Raw genomic sequence first — 5,752 nt, forward strand, 5'->3', positions numbered from 1 at the left:
TAATGTTAAAAACATCACAATATGCAAAACAAAACGAGTTTCAATGAGACCACACAGATATATACTATTCAAAAAAAGTAGGGGATATTTGATTTTTAAGTGTTATTAAAGTCACCTAATGAAACTGACGAAGAAACAAATGACAAAATGAAATGAAGTTCACATTCATCGATTTATTCCAAATGATCCTAAGACTAAGTAAGGCACAGACTGACCATTATAAGGGTAAAATGATACCCGGGGTCAAATAGCAAAGTTACCACAGCATCACAACCAAGTCAGTAACGGGTAAATCCTCCTCTGTTTGCCAAACAAGCATTGATCCGACGTGGCATACTCCTAATGAGACGTCTAAGGTCATTTTGGTCCAGATTGTCCCATTCCTGTTGCAACGCAGCAGCAAGTTCTTGGACATTGGCAGGACGTTGTTGACGTTGACGTAACCTCTGTCCAAGCATGTCCCAGACATGCTCGATGGGGGAGAGGTCGGGACTCAGTGCTGGCCAAGGTAATGTGGTGATGTTCTGTTGTTGGAGGTAACCTGTAACGATCCTGGCCCTGTGACATCTTGCGTTGTCATCCTGGAAGATGAAACGGCGGCCATGACGTCGTGCGAACGGCACAACATGGACTGCCAAGATGTTGTCCCGGTAGTACTGGCCTGTAACACGCCCTGCAACAACATGTAAAGCCGTTCTTCCAGCAACAGTGATGCCTCCCCACACCATAACAGAACCACCCCCAAATCGATCATGTCTGATGACGTTAACGTCTTGGAAGCGCTCGTTTCGACGACGCCACACCCTCCTACGTCTGTCCAAAAAATCAACAGTGAACCTTGACTCATCTGAAAACATCACATTGCTCCAGCGTCGATTATCCCAGTGTTGACGATCCCTACACCAACGACGTCTTGCCTGAATGTGATGATCTCTCAAACAAGGGATCACGCGAGGACGTCGGGCGCGAAGGTGACCCCTATGCAGTCGATTCCGAATCGTCTGGCCACTCACTCTCACACCAGTGTCTGTTTGAAGACGAGCGCTGATCTGATTTGCTGTGATGACACGATTTCTCAAGGCCAAGGTACGGATAAATCGATCCTGGGCTTGAGTTGTCGCCCTTGGTCGACCTGAGCGTGGTCTGTCCTGTACAGATTGTGTATCACGGTATCTGGACCATAGCCTGCTTATGACAGACTGAGAAACATTCATCGTCCGCGCCACAACCGCCTGTGTTGTGCCGATCTGTAGCATGCCAAGGGCACGTAACCTTTCATTTTGGGTAAGCCGACGCATATCAAAATTTGTTTTCTGGTCACTAAAACAATTAAACTGATGTTTCCACCCTGGAATTCAATGCCACAATGACTGTAACATTCAAAGTCAGAGTCGTGCAAATCTTGGGTTGGACCCCCATGATGATCCCAAGCATCACCTGCATTCCATGCGGTAGCTATTGGTGCGTTTGGGCGTCACATGTAACTGGAAATGTTTCTTCTGTTAGGTTCTATAGTGACTTTTTTCGTAGTCATTTGCATATTTTAGTATTATGCCCCCAAAATCAAATATCCCCTACTTTTTTTGAATAGTATAATACAGTAAGACTACCCTTCATTTTTAGAGATTTTATTATTATGTGCACATCTTTTTAGGAATGCTATCTCCTTTCACATTACTCTGTTCTCAGTTTAAAATATGTTAAATAAATGAAACTGGGAAAAATGTATAAATTAGTGCATGTTATGTAAAAGGCTGGCCACCCCTGCATATTTGTTGTTTGTCCCACACTAAAAAAACATTATAGTTGTAATTTCAACCTGAAACATTAACTATCATAGCATTTACCTGTATAGCTCTGTCAACCAAATATTCTGTTAATGGCAAAGGCAGGTACTTATGGTCTTCACTTGCAATCTGTAAAATTAAAAGTGATTTGGAATTATTTTGGTGTCTCATGGACAATATCTATGGGCTCTTCTGCACCACCCTATATAGTCATGGGCGTCACAATTGTTTTTCTGGGGGGGGGGGGGGGTCTGAATATACTTGGACCCCCCCCCAAAAAAAATTTACATAGTAGATCCTAACTCCTATTTATTTACAACAATTACTAGGATTAGTTAAGATTCTATCTGTACATATCCCAATATGGTTTACATTGCTAAAATAAAACACAGAGAGAATCATCCTTGAAACATGTGTGAAGTGAAAAGTAACTGTGTTCCATAAAATTATGTCTAGTTAATTTTTTTCTGCCACTTATCAGATTGAATCGCATGTAGGTACCCAAAAACATTATCGCCTAAACCAAATATTTATCGCCCGCTCAGCCAGCCACATAACCATAATACTTTGCACGCGGTGGGCCAATCAGCAAACGAGTTGTGTGGACAGCATGGCCACATGGTGTTTGTTTATATTATTTAGGGGTTTTAAAATAGGGTTAGGGGTTAGGGTTGCGGTCCCCCCCCCCAATATATATTTCACGGCTACGCCTCTGTATATAGTCATTACCTGAATGTTAGCTACAGGAAACAAATATCGCATTGCCAGATCTTGAGAGGAATGGTGAACATAATTGATCATACGGTTTCTGACATAATCGGTATAACCAGCATTATTTCGACGTTTTATAGGTCGTGGATCGTCCAACATTTCATTCATACACTTTCTTTTTGTCGGAATTTCCTCTGAGAAGACCGGCTTACCTGTAATAAAATTTTTGTAATAAATACTAATCCTAAAATTTAAGAAACCATATTTGGGTCACTTTTAAGTAGCACACATATTTTATTAGTTTATTACATTTAATTTTAATATTTTAAACAAAATTCACAAGCATTTTCATTTGAGCTATTCCGATGCATATTAAATTCAAATCTTGGGTATTTGAATTTAAATTCAAAATAACAAATCTCTGCTAGATTTTAATTTGAATTAGTGTGTAAATAACAATATTTACCTTCGTACATGGTTTTAGGTTTATGAAATTTTTGAATGTTTTCAGTGCATGACTTCTTTACTTTAATTTCGCCCGTCTCTGTGAACCATTGCAGAAGTAATAGAACTGCTGCAATATGCTTACATGTACCATGTGGCCCCTTGCCTGCTGGACATTCACAATGGGAAGTAATGGGGTCACCAGTTGAGTGGATTTTAAGCTTGTAGTTGTACGTCACCTTTAATATGACAAGAATTTTCAAATGAATAATATGGATCATTGTTGGAGATGGTGTATGTTACATTTGTACCAGATAGAGAGAGAGAGAAATGGGGTTTAACATCCACGTGACACAAACTAGGTCATTTCGGGACTAACATATGGTTTAATTTTATTTCAATAATTCGCTTGCGCGTAGGGGTTTTTAGAAGTGGTCAACATAATTTTTTTTTCTTATCCCACAATTTGGATTGCCTCTAAATTAAGAGGTCAAGGTTGTTGTCACATCAGTCTCTAGTTAAAAGCATAACTAAGTGTGATGAGTAATGTACCACCTAGCCTTAAACTGTGCTGTAAAATAACATGATTTACCTTATTTTTCATGGCAGCACCAACTATGCCACTGAAATATGTATCGCTTGCAGTTAGTATAACTGAGCAAGCAAGCACTCTCCCACCATCCGCCATATCTTTTCCCTTTTGAAGGGCCTTCAAATCTCCAGAAATTTGTTTATCCTCTATTAAATGAAAAACAATATTTGTTTATGATATGACCATATTCATAATTAGTGATTTATTGAAATAAAATTGAACCATATTTTAGTCCCAAAGTGATCTAGTTTGTGTTGAGTGGACGTAACAAGCCTATAGTATAATTGCTACAACAATGAACAACCTACACAATATCTTCAAACAGTCGTGTTACATTGCTCAGACTTCAGAGTCAGAATAAAGTAATTGTAATGAATTTTCAATATATTCAGTTTCCATTACTATTTTTGAACTATTCAAATTCAGAATACACACACACATTACTAAAAATGAAAGATATAGAGGTCTTTATCTACCTGCCATTCTGTATAAGAGATAGCCTTCAATTTGATGGAAATTAATTACAGGCAAATGCTCTTTGTGTTCATTAGTTAACTGTTGATAACCAGTGATAGGCCATTCGGTGTTTACCATATCAGGAAGAATAATGACAGGCCCCCTGAAGTTGTCATTGCGGTCATACGATTCTAATCTGAAAGAAAAAAACAACATTTTAAAGGAGCTAAAACGCTATTCTATGGCATCTATAAATGGAAACAAATGGGTCGCAACACATATGATAATGTAATATGAATGTATGTAAACTGATTTACATTCAATCATTTCTGTTTTTATTGTAATTTCTAATCAGTTATTTTTGGCGAAATATGCAAAGAGTCTGAATTGAATGGCAGTCTTTGGAATCTGGTTATTCCAGTCTACACCGGTAGTATTCTCCTACATGAGATATGTTTAGCCTCGTTCATCGAGTTGCTTCATCCAAATGGCGCTCAAAAGCACCCTAGGGTACGCGATTCGTGTGCTAATTTTAAAATTTTCATTTTGTCTAAAATATTGGATAAGAAGTCCAACTTTTCACGGTAAGATAACAACCTCAATGTTAATTTAAATTGAACAAAAAGTCATGTTTGCAATGTAGAAGACTTGGCTCCTTTAATGGACTTTAAAAGTTGACCAGGCCTACATGCCAAATGTCAATATTTTTTTCACACAGCTTTTAGTGAATTTAAAATTACGGCTATTTTAGGGTCTTCATATCGAAATGTGTTAGTTTTAAAATAGCAACAAGGCTTACATTAACAACATAGCCTATTGTTATTTCCACACATTATATCACATACCAAACTATAAAATTCAAAGTTATCGGCAAAATCTTACATAGGCCACGATAACGAAAGTGGTTAACATAATAATAATAATAGTCATATGAATAAGCTTATAAAATTATTACAACCAGCAAGGCCTAGACTATAGTAGATTAAATACGCCTACCGGTACCCTATTATTGTTTCGCCCATTGATTCCACGCATGATTAATATTCATAAATAATTCATTTAAACTTCCTAGAATTACTTATTCTGATAACATAAAGCAGGTATTGTTCGCAAGCTCGTTTGGCAGGTCAAAGGTTTAGCAGGTCATATCCGGGAATTCCCATGCCGGTTTGTTTTGATTTGGCATAGCGAGGCCTAGGCTATACCCAGCTAAACCTCCAGCAGTCCAGCCAGGTTGAAAATATGACCACGTTTGTGTTCAGAACATTTCAAAAGCCGAGTCGGTAGTCGTCTGCCATGTTGATAGGTATCCCCCCTAATACACGCGCGCCACCTAGCGTGGAATGTCGACGGAGGACCCCATTGTCAAGTTGGTATTATAATTGTGAATTGAGAAGGTAAATAAGGGCTGGACTAACTCTATATACTTTTTGCCGTGAAATTTTATTGTTTCATTCTGTTTCCTGGTAGCTTAATCAACCATATGTATAAAATTTGATTATGATATGCAACATGACAGCCATGCGAATAAATCAATAAATTAAACATGTTCAGAACTTGAATAAATTTTATTTTCTTATTCTGTTTCCCGATGTGTTAATCCACCATATGGATAAAATTTGATTATGATATGCAACAAATAATCAATAAATAAAACATATCTATTGCTTTAATAAATTCCTAGAAGTAGAAGTAAATAAGATTAAAAGATATTTTCATACCCGGTTACAGGCGCAAGTCCACACGTATTTATGTCATGCTA

At 37.8% G+C, this 5,752-nt stretch overlaps 1 long non-coding RNA gene across 1 annotated transcript; it reads right to left on the bottom strand.

Annotated features, from left to right (window-relative positions):
• Positions 1–2,992: 2,992 nt before the first annotated feature.
• Positions 2,993–4,598, bottom strand: LOC126829435 (uncharacterized). The gene is made up of 3 exons (XR_007683402.1): positions 4,011–4,598; positions 3,535–3,680; positions 2,993–3,181 (listed from the first exon to the last, which is right to left on the bottom strand). It is a non-coding gene; the product is annotated as an uncharacterized LOC126829435 (long non-coding RNA).
• Positions 4,599–5,752: the final 1,154 nt, after the last annotated feature.

Source organism: Patella vulgata, chromosome 8 (assembly GCF_932274485.2).
Source record: "Patella vulgata chromosome 8, xgPatVulg1.2, whole genome shotgun sequence".
In the NCBI taxonomy this organism is placed as follows: Eukaryota; Metazoa; Mollusca; class Gastropoda; family Patellidae; genus Patella; species Patella vulgata.